The sequence below is a fragment of the Pipistrellus hanaki genome (assembly GCF_964339955.1).
Source record: "Pipistrellus hanaki genome assembly, chromosome: 2".
NCBI lineage: Eukaryota > Metazoa > Chordata > Mammalia > Chiroptera > Vespertilionidae > Pipistrellus > Pipistrellus hanaki.
The window spans coordinates 80,251,304-80,272,011 of record NC_140504.1 but is presented as its reverse complement, the minus strand read 5'-3'; the positions used below and the strand labels follow the sequence as shown (position 1 = coordinate 80,272,011).

Here is a 20,708-nt window from a genome sequence, read left to right as displayed (position 1 = left end):
ATATGATCTTTAAGTGTTGGCTTCAATTTATGCTACTCAGTTACATTCCTATTGATCCCTTTGAATATGTGTATCCATTAGGAATTTCTTCCACTAAGTAACAAAAAACCCAATTTATAAAGACTTACTGGTACACTAATAGGGTTTATTTTTCTCATACAAGAAGTTTGGAGGTTGATGGCTGTAGCTGGTTCAGCTGCTCAATAACGTTTTCAGTAAATTGCTCTTTTTTCTCTTTTTCTCTGCCATCTTTAGTGTATCTCATAAAGTTCAGTTTATGATCACAACATGTCTGCTGCAGGTCCAGACACCAGCCTGTTTTCAGGGAAGAAAAAAAAGAGGGGGGGGGGGGGAGAGAGAAGATGCTGACCACCAATGTTTCCCATTTCAAAAAAGAAATCCTTTCATGTATTATCATTTTGGTCTCATTGGAGATTCTTATATGCAAGAGAGACCAGGAGAGCAAGGAACTGGATTCTAGAGAATAGATTAAGCCCAACACTATGCATTGTCCAGGGCTCTGCTCATGTTGTCCCATACTAAATAAGAGAGCAATAATAGAAAAAGAGGGAGGGAACAGATTTGATGTAGATAACTAATCATGTCTGCCACAGTAGATAATAAAGTCTCTATTATCTAGAAATTTTAGAAGATACAATTTTACTTTTTCTAGTTAAAAAAAAAAAAAGAGTTTAGGTAGTGACAAGTCTACTATAAGCTCCTCAAGAGCAAGAGCAGGGACTGTGGTTTTTTCATTACTTTGTTAAAACACAGATACAATAACTATTATATAGGATGTATCCAATAAACATCTGTGGATGAATGGGTAAATGAATAAATGGATGAATGAATACATATATAAATACTGATTTTCTAAAACTTGAATGCCATAACATTATTCAGTACTAAAATTATATAGAATATTTTATGATATATTATGTAGCTTATACTTATGTTTTATTTTTTTAATATATGTTTATTGATTTCAAAGAGGAAGGGAAAGGGAAAGAGAGTTAGAAGCATCGATGATGAGAGAGAATCATTAATCAACTTCCTCCTGCACACCCCACACTGGGGAGAAGGCAACCAATTGATGTTTTTCTCACACATCAATGTTTCTCTCTCTCACCCCTCTCACTCTTCCTTCCATTCCCCTCCACTCTCTAAAAACAGTCAATGGGAAAAAGTATATATCCTCTGGTGAGGATTAAATATACATAAATAAATAAAATGGCATTAAGCCACAAGAAACAAAATTACAAAAAAGCAGACATGAGATTTCCAAATTTTACCAGGATATGGGAAAACTGAAAGCAGACAGATGAATGGCTTCTGGACCCTCCACACCCATAAAAGGCTCAGAATTGAAAAGCACAAGACATCTCTGAAAGTAGGTGTATTATAAATGAGTGTGGTATGTCTTCTATATGTAATGGAAAACTCTGGGAGGTCCTGTGACCACATGTTGTAGTCAGACAGTAATTTATTTATCCTCATCCCATGAGAGAGACTGGAGATGTATTCTCTAGGAAAACTGCACCAGAGATTTTCTGCACAGAAATTATTGGGCACAAGGCAGCACATAGGAAAATTAAATGAAAATTTACATAATAAAGAGTGAAATCCCAGTTTCCTTACTCCTTACTATTCTCAGAGTCCCTCCAAAAAAAGAGACTAGAAGATTCTTTTCTGTAGTAACTAACAGGCTCAGGAAATAGATACTTCCCAGGGAGCACACAGTATTGTCCCATTGATTTTAATGAGGCCTACTCTCAGGTAGGTACAAGCTAACTGACACACAGACCTCTTGTGTCCCACTTCAACATGAAAAGCAGGCAGTGGCAGTGGGGGAAGAGAAGAGAGTAATATTTTATTTAGCATCATTAGGTTACCCTGTAAAAGGTAAATAACTTTTACTATTTAATAAACACCATCTTGCAGACAATGAGTGTGAATAAATATTACTCCAAAGAGGACATACAAATGGCCAAAAGACATATAAAAAATGCAGCGTAAGTAAACATCAGAGAGATGCAAATTAAGACCACAATGAGATATCACTACATACCTGCCAGATGGCTACTATCAATGAACCAAAAATAACAAGTGTTAGCAAGGATGTGGAGAACAGGGAACCCTTGCTCACTGTTGGTGGGAATGCAGACTGGTGCCATCACAGTGGGAAACATTATAGAATTACCTGGAAAAGTTTAAAATGGAACTGCCTTATGACTCAGCAATTCAACTTCTGGGTATATATCCAAAGAAACCTCCAAAACTAATTTGAAATAATGTATGCACCTCTGTGTTCATTGCAGCATTATTTACAACAGCCAAGCTATGGAAGCAACCCAAGTAGATGAGTGAATAAAAAAGCTGTGGTACATATATACAATGGAATAGTACTCAGCTAAAAAAAGAACAAAATCTAACCATTTATAATAGCATGGATGGATTGAGTAGTTATTATGCTAAGTGAAATAAGCCAATCAGAGAAATACAAATATCATATGATTTCATTTATATATGAAATCTAAAAAACAATATAAATGAACAAATAGAACTCATAGACAACAAAGTCATAGACACAAAGAACAGACTGATGGTAGTTGGGGGATTGGTTAAAAAAAACAATGAATGGATTGAGAAGTACAGACTAGCAGTTATAAAATGGCCATGGGGATGTAAAGTACAGCATAGGAAATACAGTCAATAACATTGTAATAACAATGTGTGGTACTAAGTGGATACTGGAAATATCAAGGGAACACTTTGTAAAGTATATGATTATCTAACCACTATGTGTACACCAAAAACTAATCTATACTAATAAAAGAGAAACATGCAAATTAACCATCACACTGCTACACCCAGCAGCCAATCAGAGCGATTATGCAAATTAAACCAGCAAATATGGTGGTTAATTTGCATATGCCGCCAGAGCAAGGTGGCTGTGGTGGCTGTGGGAGGGAAAGTGGGGAGGGGAGGGCAACAATGGGAGGAAAAGTGCAGGCCCAACAGAAGAGAAAGCATGGGGCAGCAGGTGGTGGCGAGAAGGAAAGCGCAGGGGCAGTGACAGCAGCTATGGGAGGGAAAGCGCAGGGTGGGGGGCAGAGGCGGGAAGCCAGGGGGCGGGTGGGGGGGTAAGAGGCGAGGAGGGAGGGGTGGCAGTGGAGGGAGGGAATATTCTTGCAATGGGCCTCTAGTATAAAATAAAATTAGATGTAAATTGAGAAATAAAAAATGCTGTTCAGAAATTAATGTTTTATTATTTTATTTATTTTAAATTAAATTTATTGGGTGACATTGGTTAACAAGATTTTATACGTTTCAAGTGTACATCTCCATGAAACATGATCTTCACACTGCATTGTGCTCCCACCACCCGCAGCCAAATTGCCCTCTGGCACCACACACCTGGACCCCCCTACCTCTACCCCCTTCCCTCAGGTAGTTTATACCTAATAAAAATACATACTTATATATTTATTCTTTCATAAGTTTCTAAAATTACTGAGCATCTTCTAATTTCTATGCTGTGGTACATATATACAATGGGATAGTACTCATTGGCAAATTATGAAGGGTAAGCAAAGATTCATAAAACAATTGCTCCTTGAAATAGCCTACAATGTACAATAGAAGAGAGACAAATACACAAACACAAAAAAGTTACAACTAAGTGTTACAAATGATAAAGTGATAGGATGGGCACAGTCATAGGAATCAGCTAGGAAAGATAATTAAATGCTTGGGAGAGTCTGCTTCCCCAACCAGTATTCAGACATAGTGTAATGCTGTTAACTATGTCATTGTGTACTTTTTAAGGTAAAAAAAAAAAAAAAAAAAAAAGGAAAAAATTGTAATTTAAAAATACTGAGAAATTTTTCTGTCTTTGAAAACTAAAATCTTTATGGGTGAGCCCACGTTCTAAGAAACTGTCTATTTCATCAAATGTTCTTGGTAGGAGTCCTATTAGAACAGCAGGCTTATTTATATTAATTAACTGCTACACGGGGCTCTCTCTTTGGACTATTACTATGAAGGCATTTTAAATGGTTACAGAATTTGCATGGAGCTTTGAACAAATTGTATTAAAATCCTTTGGGAATTGCACTTAATTAAAGAATAATAATTTATCAATGGCTTTGGCCAGCTGCTAAGTAATTAGTCTCATTTCACATTCATAAGAAGAAGCATACACAAAAATATATAACAAATGTATTATTTTTTAAATAATCACAATTTATTCTCCATTAAGGACACGTATTAATCAATCTTCTACATACTAAAGTTTTGGGATAATCTTATTCCATTTTAAAGACTTGGCATCTACTTTTTTGTTCTAGTAAATTTCTAAGAGAAGACCTTAATTACAGTCAAGCCTGTTTAACATGCGAAAATTATTAAAAACTGGCAAAGATCCAATATATGGTTTTACCTTGATTTTTCAAAAGCATCCTTGTTTCCATTGGCATAAGCTTCAATGTAGAAATAAGCCTATTTCTATATCTTGGTATTGTGTAGACATAACCATCAGGACATTGTGAGGACAAGAGAGAAAGAGCTATGAATCTTAACTGCATGCTAGTTGTTTCATTTTTTAATCTACCTTTCAGAATTCCAGCTGGTTGAGTACTCGCTGCTACAAGTGCATGCGGAGCTTGCTAGCTGGCTGTCCAGAAGTTGCACAACTGCAAATTACATTTCCTCAAAATATCTTCACTTTAAAATTTGCTTTACATGTTGACATGACAAGATTCTGATTAAAAGATTAACAACCTTAAAAGTATCTCATTAAGTGTCAAAACCTGATGATTTTGTTCTGTTCTTGCTAACTTTCTTCACATAAATTTATTCTTATATTGTATAATACTTTACCTTTTCTATGATAGTTCATATATTATATTCCAATATACTCAGGTTAATTTATGTAGATAAATAATAAAAAAAGGCATTATTTCCATATGAAAGTCTAGGAAGCTAAAATTGGGCAAAATTAAATACCTCCTTTAAGTCACCAAACTGGTTAATGACCAGACAGAATTAAGAGTCAAGTTAGTTCAATTCTAATGCAAGCCTCCCCCATGACCTTTATGACTAGTTTTCTCATGAATGCAGAGATATAACTGCAATGTTCCTACTGCCTTACAAAATACAGAATAAATGAGAAATTATAAAATGATATTGAAAATATTAGACTGATATAAACAATGACTATAGGTAAAACACAATTATAATATAATTGAGAATAGCACAAATTATTAAGAATCAGATTTATTGATGTTGATTATCTCTTGTAATAACTTGAGATTTTAGCTGAAGGGTTTGATTACATAGTAGGTTAATGTTGTTAGTACTTCTTTAACTTAATTGAGCAATAGTTACTTTGCTATCATGCCACCATATGTAGACTCTTAACTACTCAATTTTACACATCACATAGTCTTCAAGGTTTTGTCCAGCCCTATTACATACAGAGTGTGCAAAACACTGTGCTATAATTCTTTCACTTGTGGAACTAAAGAACAACATGGCTACAGATAAGAACCTCAGTTAAGAGTTTGAGTTTATCTTGTGCACTACTGCCCCACACAACAAACTGCTCCTCCTTAGCTACAATCAATTGCTTCATAGTGACAGACCTGGAACCTTCTAGTCAAGTGGCCTTTTGGTTACATCATATTCCACATGTTTGGAAAAGGATTAATAAATTTAGCTATATTATTGTACAATAAAAGACCACTTGTTATAAACATTATTTTAAGTACCATTTTGGGGGGAGGGAAAAATATTGCAGAAGAAAATGAAATTCATGATGCAATTAAAACAACCAAGTAAGCAACCTATTTCTAAGTTTATGGAAAAATAATTTTCCATAAAGAACTCAATTTTTCTGTTGGTGTTTGAGATATGTGCATATTCTCTCAAAGTTGCCTAGCCATAGTTTCTATTTAAAAGAAAATAGTCATTATTATATCTTGGGAATTATTTCCCAATTCAGTCTTCCCTGTGTATTATAAAATTAGTAAATTGTATCTATTGAACCTCTGCATATCTTTCTATATGACTTCCAAAAGATCTGAGCAATTACCTGATTAATTTAATAAATAAATAGTCAAATCCAAATTCTTACCCAAAATAAAATGCTTTTCCATAAATTTAGGGAGAAGTTGCTTATTTGATCATGAGATTTAATACTCTGCAGTATTTTTTTCCAAAATAGAAGAAAAAGGAACTTAAAATAATGCTCCTAAAAAATGACCTTTTGATGTGGAATGAGCCAGTAGAGGTTGCTTGCAAGGTTTATGAGATCAGGCTAATCTTCTTAGTTACCCAAATAACACAGGAAAAAATATGCCCCTCAGGAAAGATTAGGTCTCATTGAGGCTTACACTGTTTGTGTTAATTCTGTCTACCTTGAAGCCCTTTTACAACTTCTCAGGCTTTTCCTTAATTTTGCATTTTTATGGTGGGCTTTTACAGTTACCTTAACAGTGTAGTCAGCTCAACTGAAAGAAACAAGGGAATTTCAACTTGATCTTAAACTGAGATCAATATTACCAAGTTAGTATAATTTGTTCTGAATGAAATTCTCCTTTCTGTCAAAAGCTCAAGAAATAGACTATTAGTGTCTTGCCTATATATGTGTGTACCACATATTTCAGATTAAAAACAAACAAGATCTTTAAGCACAGGATTTTTCATCTAAGTTTTGAAAAGAATTTGTTTATGATGACTTAATCCTAAATGACTTAAAATTTGTGAACTTAAAAACTGACTGAGAATTTGGTCTTTCTCACTGAGATTTAGGCTTACAGTAACGAATGAGGCAGTCCAGTTACTCATCCTCTACTTACTCAGAATAACCCATGCTGAGTGGTATGACTGTGTTAAGTGCTATGACTGCGTCTTGCCTGTTGGGTTAGTTACCTGTGTACTGAATAGCAAATGGAATATCTCTAGGGCACAGCATCCTGTTGTAGCATTCAAGGTACAGCGTAATCTCTGATAGCTAAGCAAATTTGCTAGAGTAGCAATAGTCGAAAGATCTGAAATGTTAAATCCCCTTTGCATCATAAGGGAGGTCTTTCTGACATCTCTTAATATAATTTACTTCCCATATGTATCATAGAATTGTTAACTGCAATCACTCAAGTCCAAATACGGCATCTGAAAACATTCCCCTGTGTAGAAGGTGGACAGATTCCTAACTGTGTGTTGAAGTGGTATAACCTTGTATTCTCCTTGGTCATCTACAAGATATGTTGCAAAGTACTCTGGGTACAAGTGTAAAATCAATATGGTCAATATCATATCTTCTAAGAAAATTACTGTGTTCTATTAGGAAAGTTATTAACCTTAACTGTGCTTTCCTAAAGGAGTAGCCATAACCACATAGTCAGATATTTACAAGGGACAAAGGTTGGGACTGTGCAAATCATGGCACAGGGAATCGAGGTTTAAGAATTATATGAGAGAATAAAAACATGAAATAAGTGTTAATGATCATCTGAAGTCACTACCCATAATAATTCAGTTAACATTTCTTGAGTACTAAGTGTCAAGCATCCTGTTTAGTGTTTGATTTGCCTACCTCGTGTAAATATATGATGCCAGAGAGTAAGGACCACCTCAACAACAAAAGAAAGATGGGCTGGAAAATACAGGTTCAATCTATAAGGAGATTTATATAAAGTTGACTTTGAATGGCAGGAAGTATTAGGAGGTGGAAGAGCAGAAAGAATCTTTGATGACAGGAGTTCTTTTCTGGGGAAAAGGATCTAGAACAGTCAGGCCTAGAGTGAAACAGTCCTCGGAGGGTCATCCTGCGGACTGTGGGGTGGTGCTCGATTCAGGAATCTGTCCCACCTTCCACCTCCTGGACCAGTGCTGCAGAACTGCGACCTTCTGAGGAGCACTGCAGTTTCCAGGGTCCATCAGAACAGGTTTGCAGAGAGTCTGGTACGTTATCTGTAGTGACTCTGTGTACTGGGCTATAAAACGTTAGTCTGAAAAAGAAAAAAGAAAAAAAAAGATTGAAGGCCAGAAACAGGGAAAGGTCAAGTATTTTCTCAAGGTCAAATCCAGGTCAAAACACTAGAGATGTATTGTGAGGCACCTCAAGAGAAAGCAAACCACAATGGACCCCATTAGAATCAAGTCTTGAAAAATCCTTGTCCCCATAGCCCTACCTACCTCTCTTCTCTCACCCAACATCAGTTCTCTCTCCGGAAAAGCCTGCTTCGTCAGGTTGTGACTAAACATATCTCTGGGCCCATTCAATTATTGTTCTCAACCCCGTGAAGACGCTGCCTCTCATTTCCTCTTAGCTTTCCTCCTCTGACCTCACCTCATTCCTAGCCACCCAACCAGAATCAAAGAGCCCCTGGGAAGGAGATGCAAAGACGAAAAGGAAAAAAGGGACTAAAGTGTGTGTGTGTGTGTGTGTGTGTGTGTGTGTGTGTGTGTGTGTGTTTTATGCTTCAGAAAGGTTGTTCACGTCATTTCCAGATTCCATGCACAGATAATCTCCAAGGGATCACTCAAGTTAAGCAGACGGGACGTTTTCCCTCCTCCGTCCTTGTCCACGCATCACTGGAAGGAAGGGAGGGAGGTGCCGGCTGAGAGAAGAGGGAGGAGGGGGAAAAGTGGGAGAAGCAGGGTGAGAAAGGGGTGCGGGAGAAAGGAGGAGATGAGCGCCAGAAGAGAGGAGCGTTAGGGGTGTCGGCGAGCCCAGAGCGCCAGCCCGCCCGCCCATCCATCCGCCCGCGCCTGGGACCCGCCGGGCGCGGCGTCCGAGTCCCGCAGCGCACGGCCAGGGCGCGCCACCCGCCACCCTCCGCCCTCCACCCGCCTGGGCCGGCGCCCCGCCGCCCCTGACCGTCCCCCACCCCGATCCGGGCCGCCTTTCCCCTCCGGACCCGCGGAGTGGCGCTGGCGGTGAGTGTGCGCGGGGCGCCCGGGAGGGGAGCGCGGGGAGCCGGGGCAGCGCTCGCTCCGGGCGCGGGGGGACCTGCGGGGTCCTCTCCGCTGGCACTTCGAGGCACAGGAGCGGAGCCCAAGTTACCCTTCCCCGTTCTTCTGGAAACCTCTGCGCCCCGGAGCGAAGTTGCGGGGGGCAGGCGTGTCCTGGGCGGAGCAGGTGGGCCCGGCTGGGAGGGAGAGGCCGGGTCCCAGCAGCGACACCACACTCAGCGCGCAGGCAGCCGGCGCTCCTGGTTTGGGGAGTCTCTGAGGTGGAGAGAGGGGGGCGCAGGCCAACATTCAGCTCTGGAAAGACGGGGGAAACACGGAATCCAGCCTTCGGTGGGATCTGGAAAAGATTCTGGAGGAAGTGCTGAGATAAACGAGGAGCGGGGCGAAGGCATAAATTGGAAAAAGATTGCAATTTTTAAACTTGATTTTCTGAGGGTACGAACCATGGGAGAAAAGGGCAGAAGAGACCTTCCACCCGCGGCAGCAAGGTTCCCGGGCTGCCACAGGTCCTGCCCAACAGGGGAAAGTGCCTTCCTGTTTGGAGGGCCGATTGAGCAAAGCAGAAAAGGGGATCCAGGGAGGGTTCATGCTCCGGGTTCCTGTCCTCAAAGGGGCTGGAGAGCCGCGTTTGTATCTCCAGTAAATTAGGGGATGAAATGGAGGAGATGAGGAAAAAATACTTAAGGAAATTAGCATCTGGAATGCCCCAAATGCTGAATTTGGGGTTTGGGTTATTTCCACCTGCACTTGGAGGTGGCCCTGAATAAGGCATTGGATGGGAACATTAGATGCCTGGCATTTTGGCATCCAATCTAGAACAAATGTCATACCTGCCTGGTGTTAGCTTAGGAATGCCCAACTGTAAAAAATAAGTTATTTTACTTATTTTGGTCAAGAAATTTTAGTTTATTTTTCCACATCCCCTTTGGTCAGTATAAATCATTTGTGAAGCTTCATACACTGAGACTTATTACAGAGCTAATGAGCCTAAGTTATATCAAGGGGTGTTTTCTTTCAGCAGTATATAAAGATCTTCATAGAAATGGAGATTTAAAGAATCTTGCATTTTTTGCCACTTTGCTTCTTTAGGCATAACTTATAGATTCCTGGGATTAAGCAAGAGCAGGTTTGTAGAGACAGCTTTTTCATTGTTTTAAATAAATGAATGTATTTCTTCACAGTTTTATTAAGTTCTTAGGCATATTGTTCTTATAAAGACTACTATAAAGCTGCTAATTCATAATACACACTTTCTTAGGAATTGTTTGTATGTTTAATTTAAAATTGGATGCACATCTCTTTTCAAAGACTTGCAAAATTCTAACTTAATTGGAAATGAGAGGAGTGCTAGTTCAAATTTTCTTATTTTGAAAATGTGGTCCCTTTTGAATTTAAATAACTGCTATTGAAAACATTTCAAATATTTTAAAGGGCCCTTTATAATTTAGTAATAATAAATAACTAATATAAAACAACATGGACTTGATAATATTTGATAGGCCATGACAGGATTCTTCTTTAATGTTAATTTAAAAAGTGGGAGGGATGTTATCCGAGGCAGAGTGAAGGAGATGCAGTGTGTGGCTTCCTGGTTACTCTAATAGGAAGCACTGGCAATCCTTAGTGATGAGTCCCAGCCCCCTGGGGCGGACTCTGTAATGGCCTGATAGAGAATCACAGCTCCATGCCCCACAGTGGGAAACTTGCTCTTCTATTTCCTGAGCCTTAAATTAGGCAAGAAATACTAATTTCTACTCTAAAATGAAAACTCTTGAAGTTCAGTAGGGAAACTCAGAATTGGCATCTAGCATCTGTAACAAAAAATACTTCCTCTTGAAAAAGGTACATCGAGAAATGTTTCAGAGCCTAAGAATGAACATAAATAGGCAAAACTTATATTAATGAGGATAAATGAGCATTTAAAAGGGGGAACTGTTTTGATCTCATAATTTTTCCAACTCCTTGGTGGTGTTTCTCTCAGAATTAGTTGAGTGGCCCTTTAACCTATGGTACTGAGTTTCTGTTTTCTTCTATGTACAGTGGGAAACCATTACAACATCACTAGTGGGAAACTGTTTACCAGGATCCTCTTGCTACTGGGTCGAGATGTTCTGTTAAAAGACAAGAGGGTAAGCAAGGAAGCTGTTAAGAAGCTACTAGAGTTTCCTAGTCTCTCCTTTAACTAGAGTGGTAGCATTTGAGATGATGGGAAGTGACCAAATTCTGGACATATTTGGAGGTAGAGGAAACAAGATTTGGTACCAGATTATATATGGTTGCTGATGGATCAGGATCATGCCTAGATTTATGGCCAGAGCAACTGGAAGAATGCAATTGTCACCAATTGATATGGGAAGACTAAAGAGAGGAAGTTTAAATTCTGAGTGCTTAACAGAAAAGCCAGAGTTGGAGATAAACATTTGTGAGACATCAGTGTATAAATAGTATTTAGGACAATGGGACTTCATGAAATAACTTAAGAAAGACTATATTTAAAGGATCAGACTGAGAAAAGAGCTCTGGAACAGTCCAAAATACAGACATTGAAAAGAGTAGGAGCCAGAAAAGGAAACTGAAAAGGAACAATCAATGAAAAAAAGGAAACTGAGAAGGAGAAATCAGTGAAATGGGGTGTACCTCTGCCCAGCCTGCACCCTCTCCAATCTGGGATATCCCTCTCACAATCCAGGACTGCGGGCTCCCAACCGCTCACCTGCCTGCCTTCCTGATTGCCCCTAACCGCTTCTGCCTGCCAGCCTGATCACCCCCTAACCACTCCCCTGCCAGCTTGATTGATGCGTAACTGTTCCCCTGCCAACCTGTTTGCCCCTAGCTGCCCTCCCCTGCAGGCCTGGTCTCCCCCAACTGCTCTCCCCTGCAGGTTTGGGTCCCCCCCAACTGCCCTTCCCAGCAGGCCCGGTTACCCCCAACTTCCCTCCTCTGCTGGCATGGTCACCCCAACTGCCCTCCCTTGCAGGCCTGGACCCTCCCAACTAGCCTCCCCTGCTGGCCATCTTTTGGTGGCCATCTTGTGTCCACATGGGGCAGGATCTTTGACCACATGGGGCAGCCATCTTGTGTGTTGGAGTGATGGTCAATCTGCATATTACTCTTTTATTAGATAGAATGATTGAAAACAAAAAAATACCTAGAAAACCAACAAAATAAACTGTGCATCCACTGAAGAGAATACTACTCAGCTATTAAAATTATTAAAGCAGCTTCCTATGCACTAATATGAAAAGATCTTCAAAGTATACTAAGGAGAAAAAGTTGCAATGCAATGTGCATTGTATATTATCATTTATTAAATAACCAAGAAAAATGAGCCTATATATGAAAGTACACACAAAAAAATCTTACCTAATAATAGAAAAACATGTGAATTCACCATATCTCCGCTACACCCACAGCCAATCAGAGTGAGCATGCAAATTAACCCAACAAAGATGGTGGGTTAATTTGCATATGCAGGCAAGGAGTGGCGGGGAGGGGTGGGATGCCTGCTATGAGAGAGTGGGGGGAAGTGGAGGGATGCTACAGAAGCGGTGCTCTGGACAGAAGCAAGGGCTTGCTGGCTCCCAGGTGGCTGGGAGTGAAGCCAGGAGAAGGAAAGCCTATTCTTGCACAAATATTGTGCAATGGGCCTGTAGTTAATAATAATTGCCTATAGGACAGAAACTGAGTGATAGGGCACAATAATGGGAGGGAGATTAACTCCTGTGTGTACTTTAACAACTTTGAATCAGGTGCACATAGATTAGCTATTCAAAATACCAAATAAGCCCTGATCTGATAGCTCAGTTGGTTAGAACATTGTCCCAATTCTCCAGGTTGTGGGTTTGATCCCCAGTCAGGGCACATACAAGAAGCAACCAATGAATGAATGAATAAATGGAATAACAAATTGATTCCTTTCTCTCTCTCTCTCTCTCTCTTTCTATCTCTCTCTCTCTCTTTCTTCTCTCTCACAGTCTCTCCTCTCTCTCTCCCTATTCCCCTCTTTTCTAAAGTCAATAAATTAAACAAATATTTTTTAAAAATACCAACTACAACTTTCTACATAAATCTGAGAAAAAAAATGTATTTGAAAGTACTAAGAAAAAAGAAAGAATGGGAGGTGAGGCAGTGACTATCCTGTATAAAATAACTCTTTTAAAAAGTTTTCAAGAAGAGGATTACAGGTAGTTGGAGCAGGCCACGGACATTGGTTTTAAAATGGGAGCTACTACTTTTGGCAATTAAACCAATAAGAATGAACCAGACAGAAGGCAAAGTTGAAGATAAAAAATAGAGAACAACTATGGGAGCACAATCCTTTAATAAGTGGTAGGAGATGCCCTTTAAGGTATTAGTGAGGCAGGAAACTGGTATGACTGGTGCCTTTTCCTACAAATGCCCAGGTCTGGATCAATCCTAAAATGAAGTGCTACTTGGAACATTTGAATAAACTATTTCAATTGGTGCAAATTTGAAGTCTTAGTTCTAATATCATATGGACTTCCCATCAAATCTTATCTGATTATTGGCTCTCCTTAGCAGTTGGAGCACAGTTTGCCACCCTTCTCAAAAGTAACTCCATTTCTATCCCTGGCCCCTTCTCGCTCAGGAGGATTCTTCTTTACAGGAATTCAGAGACTCCTGGGAATGAGGCTCCCTCACCAGTTCTCAGTCCTTCATATTTGTCTGCTCCGCTGCTCTCCTTCCCTCCACTGCTATCTGTAGTCAAACTGACCTCCCTCTATGCTCTGGATCCCACAACTGCCCTCTCCAATCTGAACCTGGCTCAGAAAACATTCTTTTTTTTATCTCCTGCAACTTTAGTTCCTTCTTTATTTAATGACTTTATTATTTAAGTTTGTTTCTTTAAATATTTTTATTGATTTTAGAGAGAGAGGAAGGGAGAGGGATAGAGAGATAGAAAAATCAATGCGAACTAAACATTAGTCAGCTGTCTCCTGCATGCCCCCTCCTGGGAATCAGGCCCACAACCCAGGCATGTGCCCTGACAAGGAATCAAACTGGCACCCTCCTGGTTTGACCTCTTGGTTCATGGGTTGATGCTCAATCCCTGAGCCACACTGGTCAGGCTTTAAGTCAGGGGTCTTCAAACTACAGCCCGCGGGCCACATGCAGCCCCCAGGGGAGTCTGATCCTGCCCGCCAGGTTCTTTGGGCAGTGAGCGCAGCCAAGGTGTTACAGTAGGAATTAGTAGTTCATATAGTCCGGCCCTCCAGGTCTCTGAGGGACCGTGATCTGGCCCCCACTTTAAAAAGTTTGAGGACCCCTGCTTTAAGTTTATTATTAAGATCATAACATATCCACCTTTCAAACAAACAAACAAACAAACAGAGAAGCCTGTCATAGCTTTATAGAGGCAGCCTGAACTCTCCCCCTACAGCTAATCGCCTATTCATTTCTTCTTTTCTCAGCCAACATCCAGAAAATTTAATTTTTATTTCTTATCATACTCTCCTCTCCTCCTCTTGACTCCTTTCCTCTCCCACCATAGTTTGGCTCTCACAACCATCACCCCAAGAAACTTCTTTGGCAGCAGTCAACATATAAATCAGCGACTACTGATGATTGAAAGGTTAACTCCCTGACCTATGATAGGAGCGCTTAACAAAGTTAACCATTAACCACTCATGCCTGTGCTTTCCTTAGACTCAAAGATGCTTGCATTCCTTAGGTGGCCCCCATTCCCTTCTGGGAACAAGCCAAGCCATGTAGCTCACTCTTCCAGCCCTTCTTATTTCCTCCTTTAACTGGATTTCTGCTCCAACTTACTTCCTGCCACGTAACCTTGCCCACCAGCCAGCTATGCTTAAGCTATACGGAATATTCACACGTACTTATCTGACACGTGAGGTTTACTCCCTGTTCTTCACTTAGTTCTGAATGCCCATCCCTCCTTCCACCTGGCAAATTTTTAGTCACTTGACAAAATTCAGATTTATGTGTTTTTCTTTCTAGACCCTTTCCTTAACCCAAAAACAACCCACTCCTAGGCACTAGTTATGAACCTTTTGCAAGCTTCCCTGCTGCACCCCCATGCTGCTGTATTTAATATATTTGCATGTGTCTTTCTCTGCAGTTAGATTGCAAGTCCTGGAGGCAGGAATTAAGTCTTTTCCATTTGTTTCACCAGCCTGAGTGAGCCATGGGCACAATGCCATCAAAGGGAAACTTCTCTGACTCTTGTGTTGCCTGGGGTAAACCCACCTGCAAACAAGCCACAGCATGGACCAATTCACAAATACCTTTGGGTGGGAATTAATTTCTAAAGTCATTTCAAAAACCTCTCTTTCTCTATTTATTGGTGACTCTTTCTATGATATTTTACTCTTTCAAGCTATTTCATAAAGTTAAAGGGCTGAAAAACTCAGAGAAGCTTCCTAACTTCATCTTCTATACCCACAATCTCCAAAACAGTAAACTATTTTTCATATATAATAAAACTTTAAGCAAAGAAAATTGTATAACCTCATGTGATAACACACTTTAGTGTTTAATACCTTAATTTTTTTTTACACTACATAAACTGACTTTGCTGTAGTTGTGTCCACCTTTTTTTAAGGGATAATATGTGGCCCATTTTTCTTATATAAGTCTTTCATCTATTCCAAAACAGTGTCAACTAATACTGAACAAAAATATCTCGATTAAATCAAGAGTTATGAATATTCATTCATTCAAATGTTTGACATGCAACTTCAGTCTTTTCTCTTTTTGTGTTATTTCACCATCTTGCTATTAATGTATAGCAGTACATTAACAATGTATAAACTCAGAGTAAGAATTAGTCAAATAAAATATGTGTGATTGATGTTTCGTAGAAGTAGAAACCAGTATTTATACTAAAATAATCAAATTCATGTGCAAATACCTAGCTATCAAAAGCCCTAATTTTATAATTATATTTTTGGTCTTGTAATTGCTTTTTAAGGCATTTCTGATGTTTTGAAAAGAATATAAGTATGGTTTTCTTTTCTTTTTTTAAAAAAATTTTTGTTGTTCAGATTATTACAGTTTTTCCTCTCCCCACCCCCCCCCCCCGCCCATAGTTCCCCTCCTCCCAGTTCCCACCCCACACCATGCCCTTATCCACTCTCCACTGTTCTCATCGATAGCTGTATGATTTTTATCCAGTCTCTTCCCGTACCTCCCATACCCTTTTCCCCTCAAGGTTGTCAATCCACTCCCTTTCTATACCCCTGATTCTATTATATTCACCAGATTATTCTGTTTATCAGATTTTTTTATTCACTTGATTTTTAGATTCACTTGTTGATAAATATGTATTTGTTGTTCATAATTTTTATCTTTACCTTTTTCTTCTTCCTTTCTTTCTATTTCTTCTTATTAAAGAATACCTTTCAGCATTTCATATAATAGTGGTTTGGTGGTGATGAATTCCTTTAGCTTTTTCTTATCTGTGAAGCTCTTTATCTGACCTTTAACTCTGAATGATAGCTTTGCTGCATAGAATAATCATGGTTGTAGGTTCTTACTATTCATCACTTTGAATATTTCTTGCCACTCCTGTCTGGCCTGCATAGTTTCTGTTGAGAAATCAGCTGACAATCATATGGGTGCTCCCTTGTAAGTAACTAACTGTTTTTCTCTTGCTGCTTTTAAGAGTCTCTTTTTGTCTTTTGCTCTTGACATTTTGATTATGAAGTGTCTTGGTGTGGTCCTCTTTGGATTCCTTTTGTTTGGGGTTCTGTGCACATCCTAGACTTGTAAGTCTATTTCTTTCACAGGTGGGGGAAGTTTTCTGTCATTATTTTTCAAATAGTTTTCAATATCTTGCTCTCTCTCTTCTTCTGGCACCCTCATGATTCAAATGTTGGTATGCTTTAATTTGTCCCAGAGGTTCCTTACACTATCTTCATATTTTTTTTTATTCTTTTTGCTTTTTGCTTTTCCAGTTGAGTGTTTTTTGCTTCTTTATATTTCAAATCTTTAACTTGATTTTTACGATCCTCTAGTCTGCTGTTGGATCTCATATTATTTTTAATTTCAGTCAGGGTAAGCTTAATTTCTAGTTGGTACTTTTTCATATCCTCGAGGGTCTCACTGAATTTATCAGCCTTTTCTAGAAGATTCTTGAGTAACCATATAACCATGGTTTTGAACTCTGTATGCAGTATTTGCTTTCCTCCATTTCTTTCCTTTGTGACCTGTTTCTTTGTCTCCACATTTTTGCTGCCTCTTTGAGTTGATAGAGTGGCTTTGTGTGCTAGGTGTACTATAGGACCCACTGGCTCAGCCTTCCCAGTTACCTGAGATAGACACTTTTGGTGCACCCTTTTGTGGGCTGTGTGCACAGTCTGGTTGTAGTTAAGCCTTGATTGTTGTTAGTATCTCTGGGGGGAATTGACCTCCAGGCCAATTGGTTGTGAGGATCAGCTGTGTCTACAATGGGAGAACTTCTGTGCTGGAGTCACCTTATGGGGCAAGACTTGCTTTAGTGGGTCTTTGGTGCTCACTGAGTCTGCCCCTTGAGTGTGTCTCTTATGGATCTTAGGAGTTGTAATTTGGATAGTTCTACTCTGACCCCTGGATACACTGGCTCTTGGATTTTCAATGAGGTGCTAATTTAGCCTCTGCCTGAGGCCACCCAGCAGGAGCTATGGAGAGATCTGCAGATTCCTCTTCTTTATTTTTCATTTTGGAGGTTCCCTGTTGAGGCCCAGCTGTGAAGCAATGCAATCTGCTATGGAGCCTTGGGCTTTCTTTTGGATGTTCTGGGTCTCACTGACTCAGCTGCAGTTTGTTAGGTAAGTTTAGATTTCAAAAGACTAGGCCATTCATATGCAAAAGCCTCGGCGCACAGCTTGGATGAGGCAGAGTCTCAGGACAGAGCAAACAGCAATGGCTTCCTGTCAGCCCTGCCCTACGAGGCCCCCGGGTCTGTGTCCCTTGGTAGTCTCTGCAAGCACCTCTAAGAGAAAGCCACCATCTAATTCCTCCCTCTGCCAGACAGTCCAGTTTCTCCCTGTATGAGTCAGGGTCCCCAGAGTCTCGCCCAGAACTGAAGATCAGAGCTGTCAGGAGCTTGTGTTTCCCTGCAGATTGAAAAAGACAGCCATGTACTCAGTTGCCGGCCCTCTCTCTACGCACATCTCTGTGCCTCTGGACTTTATTTCCGCAGCTCCTCTGAGTCTCAATATGCTTTTCTCTTCCTTTCTGGTTGTAGAATTTCCACTTATCCAGACTTCCTGTGGTTCTGGATGATGTCCATTTGTCTTTTAGTTGTAGTTTTGAAGTGGTTGTGCATGGCAGCAAGTTCAGGTGTTTACCTATGCCACTATTTTGGTTTCCTATGGTTTTATCTTCTAATGTCCATAGCAAGATATATTCCTGACTACTGTATTTATAGCTAAGATAATTTCAGAAAAAGACAAATGCTTACAGGAAGAGGTGGTTTAGTTATGTGGTACAAATAACAATGAGAAGTTAGTTGCATATTTTCTTTTTCTTTTTTTAAAATATATTTTATTGATTTTGTACAGAGAGGAAGGGAGAGAGATAGAGAGTTAGAAACATCGATGAGAGAGAGTCATCGATCAGCTGCCTCTTGCATACCCCCTACTGGGGATGTGCCCGCACCAAGGTACATGTCCTTGACCGGAATCGAACCCTGGACCCTTCAGTCCACAGGCCTATGCGCTATCCACTGAGCCAAACTGGTCCTGGCAGTTGCATATTTTCATGCCTTCTTATTAAATAACACTTGAAATGGTGAGTTCCAGATTTGGGATGTGGTCATTGCAGCATTTTATCTGGGAGCTATTCATTGTGGCCGCTGCAACAGAGCACTCAAAGTCAAGGCATCATTTAGCTGTTCTTTGGAATTTTGGCAGCTGTGTTTGACAAGGCAAGAATGCTTTAATCTTTTCTTTTCCTCTTCAATCTCGTTAATTCCAGTTGAAATAAAAGCACTTGAGCTCTCTATTCTTATCTTTCATAACTAAAGTCTAGACTGGGTGATTTGGACCTTTTCTGTTTTCAGAAAATGATTTCAAATACTCACAGAACCATTATCTCTCCAATTCATCTGTGGATCTCTCTTTCCCCTTTCCTGATTAGGTTCAGTCAGCCACCATTAGTTCAAGAAGATATCAGAAGAAAGAAACTAATATTCTTCCCTTCATAATCATAATCCTGGAAAGGGCTTTCAAATGAATTGGTTATAAGTCTGACAAACTTCATTTTTGTCTTAAATTTTACCAAGCCGAAATCGGTTTGGCTCAGTGGTAGAGCGTCTGTCTGTAGACTGAAAGGTCCCAGGTTCGATTCTGGTCAAGGGCATGTACATTGGTTTCGGGCACATCCCTGGTTGGGGGTGTGCAGGAGGCAGCTGATCGATGACTCTCTCTCATCGATGTTTATAGCTCTCTATCCCTCTCCCTTCCTCTCTGTAAAAAATCAATAAAATATATATATTTTTTAAATGAATAAATAAATAAATAAATAAATAAATTTTACCAAGATAGAGCTCAAATCTATATGTTTCTTCTCTATGCTTAGCCTCACAGTATGCTCTCTCATTAAAATCGGTTGGAACCTTTCATTAAACATCATTGCTACTTCAGGACATAAGTAGAGAAAATCTGTCAAGAGTGTTTTCTTTTTTAAATGGTGTGTAAGTGCATCACACTATTGTAAAGTTGTAGGTGGACAATAATTCTGTAATGGCTAAAGAAGGGTACATTAAAGTCAGCTTAACACGTTGGCACATTTGTTTTCTCAGAAAAATGTATAATTTGATCTGATACAAACATATTGAAATTATACTCAAGCAGGAGAAAAGAAAGTGCTTTCTATATGAATAAATTTAAGATTATAGCATACAAAAGTGGTACTGGACCTCCCTAAAGGAAACATAGAAGAAATCCACTTGCCCTATATACAAACTACTTGAGTAACTGGAATATTAATTGACAAAATTATATGTACATATACATAATTCCATGAGTACAATCATAATGGCTTGAAAACAAAAACTGTTTTCTCAGTTGCATTCCAATGTATTGTTACATTTATCTTCACATTGAGACAGGAATGATTATCCCCATTTGGTTTAAGAGAGAAGTTATTCCCAGAAACTAAATGGTTTGTCCTAGAGCTGAGAGTTCATAAATCCTGGAACTAGGGGCATAAATTCACTTTTCAGCTCAATTCAATTATCTTAACCCTAAGGTATTTGGGGGGGATGGGAGGGGGGGAGCTGCACCGTCCTCTGGGTTTATTTCTTTAAGATACATTTTACTATTTTTATTGTTAGGTTTAAAAGAAAAAAAAATTACCAAAACCGGTTTGGCTCAGTGGTAGAGCTTCGGTCTGCAGACTGAAAGGTCCCAGGCTCGATTCCAGTCAAGGGCATGTACATTGATTGCAGGCACATCCCCAGTAGGGGGTGTGCAAAAGGCAGCTGGTCACTGTTTCTCTCTCATTGATGTTTCTAGCTCTCTATCTTTCTCCTTTCCTATATGTAAAAAATCAATAAAATATATTAAAAAAATAAAATAAAATAAATTGCAAAATATACACTTAAGAATAAGAGGTATTTTTATAGATGTTTCCAATATGCAAAAATGCAATTTTATTCTAGTAATATTTTCCTCATTGTTGAAAGCATGAATATATAAAATTATTTAAAGAATAAAATAAAAATCTGCATAATTATATCACAATATTCTTTTAAGAATTGAGTATTA

The 20,708-nt window shown here is 39.4% G+C and overlaps 1 protein-coding gene and 1 long non-coding RNA gene across 5 annotated transcripts in view; one reads left to right on the top strand and one right to left on the bottom strand.

The window, feature by feature from the left end:
• Positions 1-2,094: 2,094 nt before the first annotated feature.
• LOC311618199 lies at positions 2,095-6,935 on the bottom strand. Its single transcript, XR_014794272.1, has 3 exons — positions 6,861-6,935; positions 4,442-4,512; positions 2,095-2,200 (listed from the first exon to the last, which is right to left on the bottom strand). It is a non-coding gene; the product is annotated as an uncharacterized lncRNA (long non-coding RNA).
• Positions 6,936-8,009: 1,074 nt separating this feature from the next.
• The window catches only part of HTR1F (5-hydroxytryptamine receptor 1F), an 88,134-nt gene continuing 75,435 nt past the window's right edge, over positions 8,010-20,708 (top strand). For all 4 annotated transcript variants that reach the window (XR_014794271.1, XM_084875542.1, XM_084875540.1 and 1 more), the window contains exon 1: positions 8,010-8,943. The gene's annotated coding sequence lies outside the window, so the exon portion shown is untranslated. The remainder of the gene's footprint in view (positions 8,944-20,708) is intronic.